Here is a 17,437-nt window from a genome sequence, read left to right on the forward strand (position 1 = left end):
AGGCGTGAGCCACCGCGCCCGGCCTCCAAGTTTTATTATGAAATGAGTTCAGCGATGTTAAGGGACTCGATCAAGGTCACCAAGCCGAGTCTTGACCCAGCTAAGCTTGGACCTGGACCCTTGGGCGCCTCTAGCAGAGTTGCGTGATCAAAGTAACCAGGAGCAGTCCACAACCTGACTTCGGGGAAACGACGCCTCCTATAGGTCCCAAGGCTCCCGCCGCCCCGGCCCCGCCTCCGGGAGCCTCAGCTCCGCCAGGGGGCGCGCGCGCGGAGGCCGCACTCGAGCCTGCCGCCCGCCTCGCTCTTCTCTATGGTGGACTCGGGCGCGGCGGGATCGGAGGCGCGCTCCCGAGAGGGGGCGGGGCCGAGCCAGGGGCGGGGCCGTGCGAGGGGCGGGAGCGGCCGGGCCAGGCCGGCTGGGGATGGGTTGCGGGGGGGCCGACTTCCTGGGGCCGCCCGTGAGGATGTCGCGACCGCCCCCGGGTGCCCCTCAGCCCCAGAGACGCCGCCGCGGCGGAGTCCGCAGCCTCCCTGCCTGAGGCGTTCGCGGCCGGTATCCGGCCCCTCCCCTCGCCTCCCCTCCCAGGTGCTGGCCGGGCCGGCGGCCGCAGCAGGTGAGGAGGCGGCGGCGGCAGCGCTGGGGGCCGTGGGCGCCCGGCCTGGGGAATGACGGGAAGGGGGGCGCTCGGGTGCCGCCAGGCTGTGGTCTGGGGGCTCCTCCTCTGTGTGGGGCGCGGCCTGGGACTCTCCCTGCCCTACAGGGGTGGGGGGGAAAGCCCCTTCCTTGCTGGAAGTCTCCGCCTTGAGAGCAGCCCACACCTGTCCTTTGAAAAGTCCTCTCAAAGAAAGCGTTTCACCTGTGGGGTCGGCAACAGGAGACGTGCGTCCTCGACTGTCTCCCAGCGCCCTGCAGACCGGCCGGTCTAGTGGGCTTGCGGGGAACAGATAGATGCCTCTTTGTACGGCGGAGGAAACTGAGGCAGGTCCACGGCGGCCTGCTCACCCCTTGAAAGGCACCAGCCGGTCCCTACCTCCGTCTTAGACGGAGGCGGCTGGAGGAGGGAGGTTTGGAGTTTGGAGGTTGGATGGAGAAGTTTGGGAATGCGGCTGTACCCCCAGGGTCCACCGTTCCCTCGCTTGGGAGTTGTCCTCTGTTCGCGACGTGTGTGAGGTCGCCACTGTGCGGCAGCGGTCAAGACCGAGAGGGAAATGGGGCCTCTCTTCAGCCGGCTGCCCAGGAGACGTTTGACCAGACATGGGGAAGTCTGGCGAGACCAGGGGAGCCAGAGCCTCCGCTGGCATGTCTGCTCATGAATTCAGGGTGGCAGAAGAGACAAACAACAGCGTATTTTCTCCTTTTTGTTGGTCTGTCATTTGTTCTAGGGGGGAAAAAACTGCTTGTGTAATCGAGAGTGCAGCGTGCACTCCCCATCTTCCATAAGGAAGGATTATTGTTGGCTTGGAAATAGGGTTTTACCCACAGCTATCACTTTGCTCCCCGGTTAAAGGCCAGAGTGACGTGATGAGCAAACATCCCGGGGTGCCTGTGGCCTTCTAAGAAAGCAGTAAGTTCCTTATGCATCCCTTTGATGATTGGTTTGGAGGCAGAGAGACTTCCTGTTACCACTGTCGCTACAACTGTTTGGGGTGCCTAATCATTCTCCCAGTGACAGTTCAATTTACTCAAATGTGGGCTGGGCTGCCCATTTATTATACCATTCTTCTAGGAATGGGAGTAGGCAGGGAACAAGGCACTGGGCTGAATTTGTGTAGAGTTCTAGGGCTGCAGCCTAGCCGTGACAGTTTTTTCTGTTCAGGGGATTTCAGGTTTGACAACTTCTTGATCCTTTTCCCTGATTGCATTCTCTTTCACATTCAAGGAAATAGATGATGGCAAGGGTTTCTGAACTTTTATTGTATATTTACTAATTCTGAATTTTACAGTACAATTTAAGTTACAGTTTATTTAGAGGTATTCTTAAGTTTGAAAATTCTTGGGTATTGTTCATAGCAATTGCAGATAGATGTGGCAGGGCTAACTAATCTTGATGGTGATTGAAGAAAATGTTCATGTAATCTAGGACACATTCATTTTAATATCTATCTAATTACAAAGACCAGCCCATCAAAAACTTTTATATTGGTCAGGTAGACAGTTGTGATATCTTGTTTACATTGGGATCAAGGGTTGTAAATACTCTAAATCGACCAGTTTAACCAGCTACCAAAATAACATGCACAAAAAGAGAAAGCTTTTCTCAGAAACCGTAAAAATTGGTTTATTTCAAACCTTGTCACAACCAAGCCAGTTGACATAACTCTGCTTAGTACCATCTAATAGGAACACCTTTTTATTTTCCTTTGGAAACAGTCTCACTCTGTTACCCAGGCTGGAGACAGGGTTTTGCCGTGTTGCCCAGGCTGGTCTCAAACTCCTTCAGCTCAAGCGATCTGCTGGCCTCCACCTCCCAAAGTGCTAGGATTGTGGATGTGAACGACTGTACCCAGTGGCGTAATCAAGGCGACCTCCTAGGCTTAGGTGACTCTCCCTTCTCAGCCTCCGGAGTAGCTGGGAATTCAGGCAGGCACGACCACGCCCAGCTAGTTTTTACATTTTTTGCAGAGGTGAGGTTTTGCCATGTTGCTGGTCGTGAACTGGGCTCAAGCAATCCTCCTGCCTCGGCTTCCCAAAGTGGTGGGATTATAAATGTGAGCCACCTCCTGGGGCTGGAACACTTCTTAAGGATAGTGGAAAAGGCATTTTCAGTGACCAGAATTTAAGAAGACAAAACAAACAGCAACAATAACAAAAAAGGGCACAATTTCTTTTCTAATTACAATGTGCATTGTGATTTAAATATAGTCACACCCATCTCTATGAGTGTCATGCCTAAGACTTTCTAAAAACACCTCTGTAAACCTAAGAAGTTGGTAGGGGGACTAATTCCACCTTGTTTTTTTATTCTTAACATAGGACTTTTAATACTGCCATTGTTTTAATGATGGAGACTTTTATACCAAACTTGTCTTAGCCATAGTGTTTATGTTTTTGGAGGAAAGATTTAACCTCTATACCTGGCTGGGCATGGTGGCTCATGCCCGTAATCCCAGCACTTTGGGAGGCCGAGGCGGGTGGATCATGAGGTCAAGAGATCGAGACCATCCTGGTCAACATGGTGAAGCCCCGTCTCTAATAAAATATGAAAATTAGCTGGGCATGATGGCACACGTCTGTAGTCCCAGCTACTCGGGAGGCTGAGGCAGGAGAATTGCCTGAACCCAGGAGGTGGAGGTTGCAGTGAGCCGAGATTGTGCCACTGTACTCCAGCCTGGCACCTGGCGACAGAGTGAGACTCTGTCTCAAAAAAAACAAAAACAAAAACAAAAACAAAAAAAAACCTCTATACCTTAGAATCTCATAACTTTTTAATACAACAACAGCGTTAAGGTGTTAGAGTTTAATGAGAACATGTAGTTTAAATTGCTATTGTTGAAGTCTCAAGCAAGAAGCTGCTTCATTATTATTGTTGTTTCTTTTTTTCTTCTATTTTTTTAAATTGAGGTCCTCATTTTTTTTTTTTCTTTTTCGTTGTATTGTTTCGTAATGGTTACCAGTTTGATGATGATTACTGGTTATTTTTGTTTTGCTTCTGGTTATTGGTAATGGTTATTTGGTGTTTATGTAAGAAATATTTTGGCAATTGTAAAGACAGTCTTTTTTTTTTATTTTATAAGTTGTCATGCTAGTATCTTTTTTTTTTTTCCTAAGTTGAGATGGGGTCTCACTCTTGTCACCCATGCTGGAGTGCTGTGGGATGATCCCAGCTCACAGCAACCGCGAGTCCTGGGCTCAAACAAGCCTCTTACCTCAGCCTCCCAAGTACCTGGGACCACAGGTATGTGTCACTACGCCCAGCTAATTTTTGTGTTTTTGGTGGAGACAAGGCTTTGCCGTGTTGCCCACGCTGGTCTCAAACTCCTTCAGCTCAAGCAATCTGCCAGCCTCCACCTTCCAAAGTGCTGGGGGTGTGAGCCACTGTGCCCAGGCTAAAGACAATCTTTTCATATGCAAACAGACTCCCTGTTCTTTCATAGTGAAATATCTGATCACTTTCTTATTTTGTGACTTTGTATTAGTTAGGGAGTTTTAAAATAGTAAAACTAATTTGGCTCTTACTAGGATAGCCTATTATATCTCACATAAAAGCCACCTCAGATAGGTAGGAATTGGCCTCCTGGATTTAAAGACCTCTGCTCTCCCTGTTTCCAGGATTTAACAGTTGCCATGGTCAGGACAGCAGTCATATCTAATCCTGTTACACCCTTCTTAGTTTAAACCCATTATCCTTTCTCTTCATTAAGACTGTCATGAAGTTCCTCCCTTGCTTTTCTTATGGAGGGTGGAATATTCCACATTTTGATGTATTTGGGCCTGTTATTCTGAAGTGAAGCTAAGCAGTTGGTTAAAAGAGTCTGCACGTTTTTAAACAGTTTCCTTTTTAAAGCATAAAATCTGCATTTCGGTCAGTGCCGTGGTTCACGCCTGTAGTAATCTTAGTACTTTGGGAGGCGGGTGGATCACCTGAAATCAGGAGTTAGAGACCAGCCTCACCAACATGGTGAAACCTGGTCTCTACTCAAAACACAAAATGAGGTGGGGCTTGGTGGCTCACACCTGTAATCCCAGCACTTTGGAAGGCTGAGGCAGGAGGATCACCAGGTCAGGAATTCGAGACTATCCTGGCCAGCATGGTGAAACTCCCGTCTCTACTAAAAAAAATACAAAAATTAGCTGGGCATGGTGTCGCACGCCTGTAGTCCCAGCTACTCCAGAGGCTGAGGCAGGAGAATCGCTTGAACCCAGGAGGCAGAGGTTGCAGTGAGCCGAGATCGCCCCATTGCACTCCAGCCTGGTGACAGAGCGAGACTCCATCGCCAAACAAACAAACAAACAAACCCCCACAAAATTAGCCAGGCATGGTGGTATGTGCTTGTAATTCCAGCTACTTGGGATACTGAGGCAGAAGAATGACTTGAACCCTGGGGACGGAGACTGCAGTGAGTTGAGATCAAGCCACTGAGCTACAGCCTGGGCAACAAGAGCGAAACTGTCTCAAAAAAAAAAAAAAAAATCTGCATTTTCCCTGGAGTAAAACCAGTTTTTGAATCTGATAGTAAAACAAAAGCTTTTTTTTGTTTTGTTTTCTCCCGCTTTCTACTAATAGAAAGTCTTTATTAACTTTTCCTTACTGTTTTGCTAGTAAAGTGACTGGTGATTGGTAGTGAATGATAACCTAGTGGTAATGGGAGATCCTGAAGTCTCCTGAATCATCAGACAGGTCACATTGTGTTGAGTCAGTGCAGCTTTGGCCTTTTAAGCATGTTTTATTGTAAGGAGTTCCCAAAACCCACCCACTTCTTGAACAGTGAGATACCTGGTGATTTGCTACTGAGTCACTGCCTGAGATATTCTTTAAAAATGCAGATTTCCCAGCCCCACTTCCTGGAGATTTTGATTGAGTGGGTAAGTGATGACCAGGGAGCTACCTTTTATTCTTTTTCCTATTTTATAATTTATTTTTAGTGTGAGGCCATACCCCATGGAAGCTACCTTATTTATTTACTTATTTTTTTATTTTTATTTTTTTGAGACGGAGTATCACTCTGCCCCCAGGCTGGAATGCAGTGGTGTGATATTGATCACTGCAACTTCCCTCCTGGGTTCAAGCAATTCTTCTACCCCAGCCTCCCAAGTAGCTGGGATTACAGGTGCCCATCACCATGCCCAGGTAATTTCTGCATTTTTTGTAAAGATGGGATTTCACCACGTTGGCCAGGTTGATCTCGAACTCCTGACCTCAGGTGATCCACCTGCCTCCACTTCCCAAAGTGCTGGGATTATAGGCGTGAGCCATTCTGCCTGCCCCCCACCTTTTAAAAAAAATTTTTAGATTGAAATTATGCACATTGCAATTCCTTATAAATTGGTAGTCCCGCTAATAGAATCATTATGCTATGCAGGATGTTTGATTTGCTAGAATAGCCGATTTCCTAGTCATGACAGATAACAAAGGGCTTTTACAACTTTTATGTAAATTGCTTTACAGTGAGGCCCCCTCTGCTGTATTATTTATCAGGAGTCATGAGGGAAGGTTTTTGGTGAAAGTAGCTTCCTTTATCTCATGAGTGGACAAATGAATGATAATGTGGAAACAACTGGCGGTCTGAAAAGGTAGTTGAATCTAGTTATGATCAGTGTTGGATGCGAGAGATGCCTGGGAATTCTCTGTATGTCGAATTTTAGAATAAAGTCAGTTTTATTTTTACACAGCTGAAAGCCTTTATTGAAGATAATAAGTGCGTAATAAATAGTTAATAAAATTTAGTCACCAGTCCTTTGATGAGTTTGTGGGAGGAAGAATGATTGCTGAAATATAGAACCATCTGACTTAAAACAGATTCAGGCACTAGATGTATTAGGGAATAGACAAACCTGGTTTTGAATTCTGGCTCCCCCACTTCCTGGCTGTGCTACCTTAGGCAAATTTACTTAACCTCTGTGAGTTTAATTGTTTTCATCTGCAAGATGAAAATACCTGGTAGGACTGTTAGGTGGCTTAAAAGAGGGAAAATATGCATGAGAAGATTAAAAGAGATAAGATACGGTTTTTGTACATTGTAGGCAACCCAATAAACATCTCTTCTCCCACTTCCTCACACAATTTTTATTCTGTAGGTTTAAGCTGCTTTTCTAAATCCAACTTTCTCTATATCTCTTTCCAGGAATATCTATTCAGTCAGCTCTTTCAGAAAATGTATGAAAGAGTGAGGACTAAAGTTAAGAACCAGAGAATATGGGTAAGAAGAATGAGTCACAGGACAATTAGCAACACTTTAAACAATTTTTTAGAATGAGTGGAGTGTTGGCATGTGCCCAGAGTTACTATCTGCAGGAATAAATGAATAACATTACCCAAATTCTGCTGTCTGTATTTGGACAGTAGCCCAGGAGCTCAGACTAGCCTAGGAGGCTTTGAGGGTGGCCCCATTAAGTAGCACCTGACATCCATTTCTTTCCTTATCTTCCTTTGTCGCTTTTGGTCTTTGTTTCTCTATCCCTCTCTCCTCCTTTTCCCTCTTTAAAGCTGCCCTTCCTTTAAGACAGCAGGCCGGGTCCCTGGAACTCGAGGCTAAAAGAGGTTTCTGGTTGCTAACACCTGTCTCCTAGCTAAATGAATAAGCTCTTTTGTGGGCAGGATGTTAAAAAAGCTGATTAGTACAATACCAGCTTAAAGGGCCAATTAATGATACAGCATATGTAAATCACAGTGATTTAGAGCCATTTTAGAGATTAGTTTCTTATACTATATGTTTATTTTCTATGTTGAATTATGATGTCAGTTGAATTTTTACATCTAAACCATGAATCTATTGATTGCCTAAGCAGACTAATTTCTGTCATATTGATTGGGAATCATTTATATTCTAAAGAAGTTTCTACCCTAAGGGCCTTTGTATTGTTTGGCAAATGTCTAACTAGTGTTTAATACAATGAAAGTTTTGTTCACTGCACTGGTGCCATAATTAGTTTAATTTCTGCTTCTTATGTATTTCTGTTGGCAGCTGGAAAATTAAAATACTAGATGTTACATAAAACTGCTTTTTTGAGGGGTGATTTTACTGTCAGTTGAATGGACTTAGTCCTCAGGGTACATTTTTTAAGATGTCTTATTTGACTTTCCTGTAATAGTCTTTCTCTCTATAGAATTAATGTATTAAGACACATAATTGGCTGTTTAAGCATTCAGAAGAGACATTGGCTTTTTACCCAGAGATTTTTTTTTCTATATCTCTTTTGAGGAAATATGTGTCATTTTTGGAAACTCCTAAGTATATTACAGGTACATTAGCACATGAATTTTTGTAAAGACTAGAGAATGAAGTGGTTTTCTCAGATAAGCTATATTATTATTTGTTATGCATTCCCAAATCGTTGTTCTATGCTTTTTAGATTGTAGTGTTTCCAACCTGATGTGAACGTAGAAAGGCTATGATGTGATGGCTTGTAAATCCTCCCCATAATTTTTCTGTGTGTTTCACAGAAATGGCTTTAGTCTTCAGGAACTGAAATTACTCTCAAGGAGACTTTACATTTAATAACTTGAAAACACACTTAATTTCCTACAAGATTCTTGGAGGGACACTCACCAGGCCGCTGATTTCATGGAGTTATGACCTATATAGGTTTTTATCTCTGTTAAAGTTACTAACCTTTTTTTTTTTTTCAGGTTGAAAAGTGACCTTGATCTGGTAATTTCTTCATTGTCCTCTCCTCTGAAAAGATACAACAAAACCTTCTTGCACTCTCAGCAGCCTTTTTCAGCTGCTACCTATCGCTATGTGCTGAATTTGAATTTGAGCACACTTCAGTATATGATTTTGTTGAGCTAATGTTATCTGACTTTTCAAAGCTGCTGCTCTGCAATGCTGCAGTTAAACCTACATCTTCTGTTTTCATGTTCACATGCCTTTTCTAGAACTGCATATAAAAATATGTTTTCATTATCTCTGGGTTGTGGAGTGAGCCGGGTTACCTGGGACAGTCGTTTGTTTCTACCAGTGGCTAGTTCTAAGAGTAGGGGAAATCCATCTGGATTTGAACTGCTTGCAGCCAGTATGATTTGCTGAAACGTTTTAACTTCTTTTAAAAGAAATGCTGTCATCTTGAAACTTAGAGGAAGTTAGGCCAAGTGAAGGCTCTGCTGGCTTCTGAGTGGTTAACTGCAGCTTATTAGTGATCAGCATCATTGTTTATTTGCAACTGCTGGATTATGTTAAAAGATTTGGAAGGAAAAAAAAGCTTTTCTTAGGTAAATTGTGCATCCTCCTCTCCTACCTTACCCTCTTCTTGTCTTACTCTTTTCATTTGCTTTGGAAAATCTTCCCAGTCTTGGTACTGATCACATGTACATAGTCTTAGTGGCAATTGAATCAGTGTATTTTGTCCTAAAATATACAAGAACCTATGTGCCCTACCCCCTGCATTTTCTGCTAATCCTCCCATGCTTTTTTACTTTCATAATGATTAAGATATCTGCCTGAGAAATAACCAAGCTACTGCTTCTGTCAACTTCCATCTCTCTTCTAGGTTTTGCATCAGTAGATGCATAGCCAGTTGCAGTTGGGTTGGATTGTACTGTCTTAACTATGCTAAGTATTATTTTACACGGTGTGGAAGAGCATATGCTTTATTCTAAAATGCTGGATAACGGAATGTTCTAATTTGGGGAGAGAGGAAGTAGTGTTTTCTAGGGCCTTAGCAGGAGTAGGTCTGCTGAAATTCAGCTAGTTTGAAGAATCTGGATTTTTATCAAGGGATGGAGAGGAACAGTTAGGGGCTAAAATTATGCTCAAGTGGGGATAGGAAGGAATAATTTAGGAGATGAGGACTTTCCCAGTCCACAGTGGAAAATTCTTAATCTTTCCGATTCTCTTATATTTGTCTACTTATCATATACTGATGGAAGAGTTTGTGTAATCATTCTATGTCAGAGCTAAAGTATACCTTAGCCATTGTTTACTGAGAGGGTGGGAAGAGGGATTTCAGAATATTCTCAGCTTGTCAAAGGGCATTCAACCTTCCTGTTGTACTCTTGGCCATATGGTTGAATCCAGGACTTCAGATGATTCTTAATCCTCACTACCACTACCATTGATCTAATTCAGTGTGTCCCAACTCTGAAATGTTGACACAGTTCGAGACCAGCAGTTGAGGAATAGTGACTGTGGACCCACTAATTAATGGGGGACATTAAAATGATAGTAGTTCTGCGACTTCACCTCTAGATGATCTTCATCAGATTCCTAAATTGCATTTACTTGATAGAATTTTTGCTACAGCACATCAGCATGTCTCTTGCACTACCCAAAGTAGTATTAAAAAGGAAAATATGTTGACAATTACTATCTAGTCTGTTTTTTTTTTTTTTTTTTTTTTTTTTTTGAGACGGAGTTTCGCTCTTATTACCCAGGCTGGAGTGCAATGGCGCAATCTCGGCTCACCGCAACCTCCGCCTCCTGGTTTCAGGCAATTCTCCTGCCTCAGCCTCCTGAGTAGCTGGGATTACAGGCACACACCACCACGCCCAGCTAGTTTTTTGTATTTTTAGTAGAGACGGGGTTTCACCATGTTGACCAGGATGGTCTCGATCTCTCGACCTCGTGATCCACCCGCCTCGGCCTCCCAGAGTGCTGGGATTACAGGCTTGAGCCACCGCGCCCGGCCTAAATTGTTGAAATGTTGAAATTCTTTTTTTTTTTTTTTTTTTTTTTTGAGACAGAGTTTCGCTCTCGTTACCCAGGCTGGAGTGCAATGGCGCGATCTCGGCTCACTGCAACCTCCGCCTCCTGGGTTCAGGCAATTCTCCTGCCTCAGCCTCCTGAGTAGCTGGGATTACAGGCACGCACCACCATGCCCAGCTAATTTTTTGTATTTTTAGTAGAGACGGGGTTTCACCATGTTGACCAGGATGGTCTCGATCTCTTGACCTCGTGATCCACCCGCCTCGGCCTCCCAAAGTGCTGGGATTACAGGCTTGAGCCACCGCGCCCGGCAATTGTTGAAATTCTTAAGATGGACTGTATGCTGCAACAGCTGCCCTCTTGGATATAGGTGTTGTTCTTTCACAAAATCCATGCCTGAATCTGCTGTATACAATTTTTAAGTGCCTCATTTGACCAGTTTTGGTGGTATTTTGTCATTTAGCCTTGGCACTCCAGTTATCCTTCTCTTGCGCTTGGCAGCATAGCTTAGCCACATTTGCCACAGGTTGACTTCTGAAGGTGGTAGGCCTTATCATGTCTTATTGTGACACTTTCCAAATGATGATGTTCCCTTCATTATCTTTTAATTATTGCTCCTTGCAAAGCAGGGGTACCCTATCAGCAATGTGCCCAGAGTAGCCAACCTTTAATATATTTAAGAGTAAATTGAGGCTAGGTGCAGTGGCTCATGCCTGTAATCCCAACACTTTGGGAGGCCGAGGTGGGTGGATCACTTGAGGTCAGGAGTTTGAGGCCAGCCTGGCCAACGTGGTGAAAGCCATTTCTACTAAAAATACAAAAATTAGCCAGATGTGGTGGCACACACCTATAGTCCCAGCTGCTCAAGAGGCTGAGGCAGGAGAACTGCTTGAACCTAGGAGGCAGAGGTTTCAGTGAGCCGAGATCATGCCACTGCACTCCAGCCTGGGAGACAGAGCAAGACTCCGTCTCAAAATAACAACAACAACAACAACAACTTGATAGAACTTGCATTGGGGGCTTGTATCAAGAGATATATTCCCCTCTTTTGACTAAATACTGGAAAGAGGTTTCTAACTGCTTGGCCTGTAATTTAACTCACAGTTAAAGATGCTTAAAGATGGGAGACAGAAAATAAAATTTAGGGGTGTGCAGTTTCTTTGAGACACTTTTGTGTTTGCTTTTTAGAGGGCTTTTGTAAATAGTCTTGCAACAAGGTCATTTTTCAAGCAACAAGAAAATAAAGAAAAAAATAAATAGTCTACGAAGATACATTATTAGTTTTTGTGGTTATAATGTCAAAATTAGTGTTGATTTGGAGCAGGCGGGGAAATCTATGCATGCTTTCGTCCTGGTTTGATTGCTTAGTTGGATGAAATGTCAAACTTGATAGATTATTGGAGCTGTTATTTTGGTAGTTAAACAATAATGAAACTGTTTGAATGTTTTCAGAGAACACTGCTTCCTGTGTCTGGACTTTACACTGGAGAAAGTTTCAATTGTTCACAAGCAATACTGGTTAGAAAATGCAGCTTCTGTGGCTCCTAACACAGCTGTCTAAATTACTAGCTATATGGAGGCGTTTGGACAAGCACAGCTTAACACTTTTAGAAACAATTTGTTTCTGATTCCAAAAATGTCCATGGTTGTTCCCTGAATAGTTGAGAAAACTAGAAATGGGAGAAAGGTATTGCATCTAGGTTTTTCCAGTCAAGTATTTTTTCTTTAAGTATCTCTAGAACAAATTTATCTTTTTAACTAAGGATGAGAGGTTTATGGGACTGTTGTAGCAGCCCCCTGGGCCTTTCTTTCCTTTTAATGACTATTCAGCAGGGTAGCATGTTCTCAGCTTGTGTGCCAGCCTGCAGAGGGCTTGGGTTATTATAACCTTGATTAGGAAAGAGGGATAGGGAACAGGAGTGAGAGGACAGATGTGTTTTGAAAGTCCCACTGCCTGCTCTGTGAAGTGTTGAATTTTCACTTTGAACTTCACTGTTGTTTGGTGATAGATGTTGTAAAACTGTCTTTACAGACAATTTCCTTTCCTATTGAAATCCATATGTTGGCCACAGGAGCTTGGGGAGCATTGGGCATGCTCAGCAGGATTTTTTTTTTAACTCATTCCACTGTGTCAGATGATACTTTCTCTGAATGAAATTGTATGCATTCTTCAGTGGGAGTTAGGGGAAGGCTTATCCTTGTCTAAAAGCATGAGAGAATTTTGTGTAAGACTGATCAAAAGACTGGCACTTCTTTTGCTATGTGGTGCTTCTCTTTGTGCCCTATTTTACCTGTATGAAAATTATCAACAGTTATTATGTGCTGTCCAGGTGCCAGGGACTTTGCTGTATTAACACGTTTAATCCTCCCAACAATCCTATGAGATGTGTAGGTATTATCTGTGTTCTGAAGATGTGAAAATGCTGCACAGAGAAATTAAAGGTGGGGGGGCTCAAAGCCACGCAGTGTTGGAACCCAAGTATTCTAGCTGTAAAAGTTGAGCTGTCAACCACTGGGCGCCAGCTGCCTCACATTCCCATCAGGATGATTACCTTTTGAACGGGTCTTTACAAATAGATTCTGTTTTGTGTGTGGGCTTAAAACTATTCTTTTTAACATGGAGCTACTTGTGTGGAATGTGATTTAAAAATGTTATTAGCAATACTTCTTGTTTTAGTTTTGTTAGCACTGAAGGATGTTTTATAGTTTATTCTAAAATTGTGAACATTTTTGATACATAAGCCAGTCACCTTAAAAACACATTTGGCTGGCCAGGTCATGCCTGTAATCCCAGCACTTTGGGAGGCTGAGGTGGGTGGATCACCTGAGATCAGGAGTTCGAGACCAATCTGACCAATATGGTGAAACCCCATCTTAAAAAAAACAAAAATAGGGTAGGCCGGGCTCGTTGGCTCATGCCTGTAATCCCAGCACTTTGGGAGGCCGAGGCGGGTGGATCACGAGGTCAAGAGATCGAGACCATCCTGGTCAACATGGTGAAACCCTGTCTCTACTAAAAATACAAAAAATTAGCTGGGCATGGTGGCGCGTGCCTGTAATCCCAGTTACTCGGGAGGCTGAGGCAGGAGAATTGCCTGAAACCAGGAGGCAGAGGTTGCGGTGAGCTGAGATCGCGCCATTGCACTCCAGCCTGGGTAACAAGAGTGAAACTCCGTCTCAAAAAAAAAAAAAAAAAAAAGAAAAGAAAAAAACAAAAATAGGAAAAAAAAAAACCACACACACACACACACACATTCAGCTAAATAAATAGCTAAACCATTGGATTAGAGAAGAGTTCACTGGTGGTTATATTTTATGGGTTTTTTTTTTTTTTGGGGGGGGGAGGTCTTCCTGTTTGTTAGTAGGTCTTCCCAATGAGTTGAATTCTACATAAGATATATAGATGTTACTGCCCCATAGGGCCTCATCTTGTAAGTGGTGTTAGTTGAATAAATGATGACACACCATTTTCAGTAAGAGGCCTGAGTCAGTGTAGAAAGTAAAAGTTGGTTATCTGGGCTTGAGGCAAATACTCTGCTCTCACTACATGTGAAGTCCTCTGAGGATAGGGCCAGAGAATCACAGAAGCAGCATTGTTTTTATTTTTTCCACCGTCTCTCCCACAAATCTGTCTTCATATGTAAGTAAAACTATTTGCAGTATTTGCCTGTCACATATCTTACCTGGAAACCACATCTTTCACAACTTACTTGTCTAATTATTGTGGTTTTTGGATGTTTCTGATAGCAGACACTGCCTGCTGAACTAAAATTGCAATGAGAGTTCATTCGTTCTGGACTGGTTACTTCTGCAACCTTCTGGCCCATTACTCATGGCTTTGGGGAGGCCCAATAAAAATATCGTTGATAGATAGGGTACAGATAGTGCCTGAATGTATTTCGGATAGTTGGGCCAACAGCCAGTCTATGCTTAAATAATTATCTCTCCTGCATAGTAGAGACTGCAAAATAGTATGAAACATGCTATAATTTATAAACTTTTTGCCTTTCTTAGTTCCCCCATAGTGGCTGGATAGTTGACTAAATAATTGCCACCCTTTTATTTAAACTTTATTTTTTAGGTAATTATAGATTCACAGGAAGTTGCAAAAACACTACACAGTTCCCATGTACCATTCACCCATTTTTCTCCCAATGGTTATGTCTCATTTAGCCATAGTACAGTATCAAAACCAGGAAATTGACATGGTACTCTGTGTGTGCGTGCATGTGTGTGTGTAGTTCTGAGCCATTTTATCACATGTATTGATTTCTGTAACTGTTCTACCACCACAAAGATCTCCCTTGTGCTACTCCTTTATTATCATACGTATCCCCTTTTCCCTACTGTCCTAATCCCTGGCAACCAGTAATCTGTTCTGTATCTACAATGTTGTCATTTCAGAAATATGGAAATGGAATCATAACAGTATGTGACCTTTTAAGACTACGTGGGTTTTTTTGTTTGTTTTTTATTTTTTATTTATTATTTATTTTATTTATTTATTTTTTTTTTTGAGACGGAGTTTCGCTCTTGTTACCCAGGCTGGAGTGCAATGGCGCGATCTCGGCTCACAGCAACCTCCGCCTCCTGGGTTCAGGCAATTTTCCTACCTCAGCCTCCTGAGTAGCTGGGATTACAGGCACGCGCCACCATGCCCAGCTAATTTTTTGTATTTTTAGTAGAGACAGGGTTTCACCATGTTGACCAGGATGGCCTTGATCTCTTGACCTCGTGATCCTCCCGCCTCGGCCTCCCAAAGTGCTGGGATTACAGGCATGAGCCACCGCGCCCGGCCTGTTTTTTATTTTTTTTTAAATTGACTAGGTGTTTAAAAAAAAAAAAAAAAAAACTTATATGCATAGAACAGTGGGAACTTTTTTTTTGAAGACTGTGTCTGGCTCTGTCTCCTGGGTTGGAGTGCAGTGTCACAATCTCAGCTCACTACAACCTCTGCCTCCATATCTGAAGCCATCCTCCCATTCCTCCCTGAGGAGATGAGACTACAGGCGTGTGCCACCATGCCCAGCTAATTTTTGTATTTTTTGTAGAGATGGGGTTTTACCATGTTGCCCAGGCTGGTCTTGAACTCCTGAGCTCAAGTGATTTGTCTGCCTCAGGCTCCCAAAATGCTGAGATTACAGGTGTGAGCCACTGCACCCAGCCTGGAATGTATTTTTTGTAGAGATAGGTCTCACTGTGTTTCTCAGCCTGGTCTTCAAGTTGGCTTTTTTCTCTTAGCGTCATACCCTCCATCCAAGTTACTCTGTGCAGCAATAGTTTGTTCCTTTTCTTGCTGAGTAGTATTCCATGGTGTGTATATACCACAGGCTGTTTAATTATTCACCTGTTGAAGGGCATTTTTGTTATTAGCAGTGTGGGGCTATTACACATAAAACCATAATGAACATTTGTGTACAGGTGTTTTATGGACATAAGTTTCAATTTCTCTGAGTTAAGTATCCAGGAATGAAATTGCTGGATCTTAGAGTGTGTTCAGTTTTCCAAAGAAGTTGCCAAACTCTTTTTTTTTTTTTTTGAGACAGACTCTTATTCCATCACCCAGGTTGGAGTGTAGTGGCACGATCTCAGCTCATTGCAGCCTCTGCCTCCTTGGTTCAAGCAGGTCTTTTTTTTTTTTTTTTTAATATTTTTTTTTTTTAAAGATGGGGTTTCACCGTGTTGGTCAGGCTGGTTTTGAACTCTCGACCTCAGGTGATCCGCCCGCCTTGGCCTCCAAAGTGTTTGGATTATAGGCATGAGCCACCATGCCCGGCCGGGTTCAAGCAGTTCTACCTCAGTCTCCCAAGTAGCTGGGACTACAGGCACGCACCACCATTACCAGCCAAATTTTGTATTTTTAGTAGAGACAGGGTTTCAACATGTTGGCCAAGCTGGTCTTGAACTCCTGACCTCAGGTAATCTGCTCACCATGGTTTCCCAAAGTGCTGGGATGACAGGCGTGAGCCACCACACCAGGCCAAAATTGCTAAATTCTTTTCTAGAGTTGCTGTACCATTTTATAGTCCTACCAGCAGTGTATGAGATTCAGTTTCTTTGCATCCTCACTGGCATTTGATATTGTCATTATTATTATTAATTTTTTTTTTTTGAGATAAAGTCTCACCCTGTAGCCCAGTCTGGAGTACAGTGGCATAATCTTGGCTCACTGCAGCCTCCACCTTTCAGGTTCAAGCAATTCTCCTGCCTCAGCCTCCCAAGTAGCTGAGATGACAACCATGTACCACCATGCCTGGCTAATTTTTTGTGTTTTTAGTAGAGACTGGGTTTCGCCCTGTTGGCCAGGCTGGTCTCGATTTTCTGGTCTCAAGCAGTTCGCCTGCCTTGGCCTTCCAAAGTGCTGTGATTATGGCCATGGGCCACTGTGCCCAGCCACCATTTTTAATTTTAGCCATTCTAATAGGTGTTATATCTGGTTTTTAAGTTCATCAGATTACTTAGTAAAACTGATTTGACTAAGATTTTTGAGTTGTATTTTTAGTTCTCTGGATGAATCTGCCTCTGTACAGTGTCACAGTGGTCTGTTGACTGGCTTTTTAGCCCTCCCCCACATGGTTTCCTTGACAGCAAGGTCCTAGACAAACTCTTTTTACCCAGCAGTAGATAGCACAGCATTCCTAGCACAGTACTGCCCATAGACAAATAATGCAATTTCAAAACTGTGAATTTCTGGGCCGGGCACGGTGGCTCAAGCCTGTAATCCCAGCACTTTGGGAGGCCGAGGCGGGTGGATCACGAGGTCAAGAGATCGAGACCAGCCTGGTCAACATGGTGAAACCCCGTCTCTACTAAAAAAAATACAAAAAATTAGCTGGGCATGGTGGCGTGTGCCTGTAATCCCAGCTACCCAGGAGGCTGAGGCAGGAGAATTGCCTGAACCCAGGAGGCGGAGGTTGCGGCTCACCGAGATCGTGCCATTGCACTCCAGCCTGGGTTAACAAGAGCGAAACTCCGTCTCAAAAAAACAAAACAAAAAAAAAAAAACCTGTGAATTTCTTGTTAATTCTTTATAAATTTGCCTCCATGACTATAGCTTTAAATGTACTCAAAATTTGGCTTCCAAAGGCCCTAAAAACTTTTTCAAATTGTTTTGCTTTATTTTATCAAATATT

The 17,437-nt window shown here is 43.3% G+C and overlaps 1 protein-coding gene across 3 annotated transcripts in view; it reads left to right on the plus strand.

Annotated features, from left to right (window-relative positions):
- Positions 1–399: 399 nt before the first annotated feature.
- The window catches only part of RFFL (ring finger and FYVE like domain containing E3 ubiquitin protein ligase), an 84,458-nt gene continuing 67,420 nt past the window's right edge, over positions 400–17,437 (plus strand). For all 3 annotated transcript variants that reach the window (XM_074388385.1, XM_010343637.3, XM_074388387.1), the window contains exon 1: positions 400–616. The gene's annotated coding sequence lies outside the window, so the exon portion shown is untranslated. The remainder of the gene's footprint in view (positions 617–17,437) is intronic.

The sequence above is a fragment of the Saimiri boliviensis genome, chromosome 17 (genome assembly GCF_048565385.1).
Source record: "Saimiri boliviensis isolate mSaiBol1 chromosome 17, mSaiBol1.pri, whole genome shotgun sequence".
Lineage (NCBI taxonomy): Eukaryota > Metazoa > Chordata > Mammalia > Primates > Cebidae > Saimiri > Saimiri boliviensis.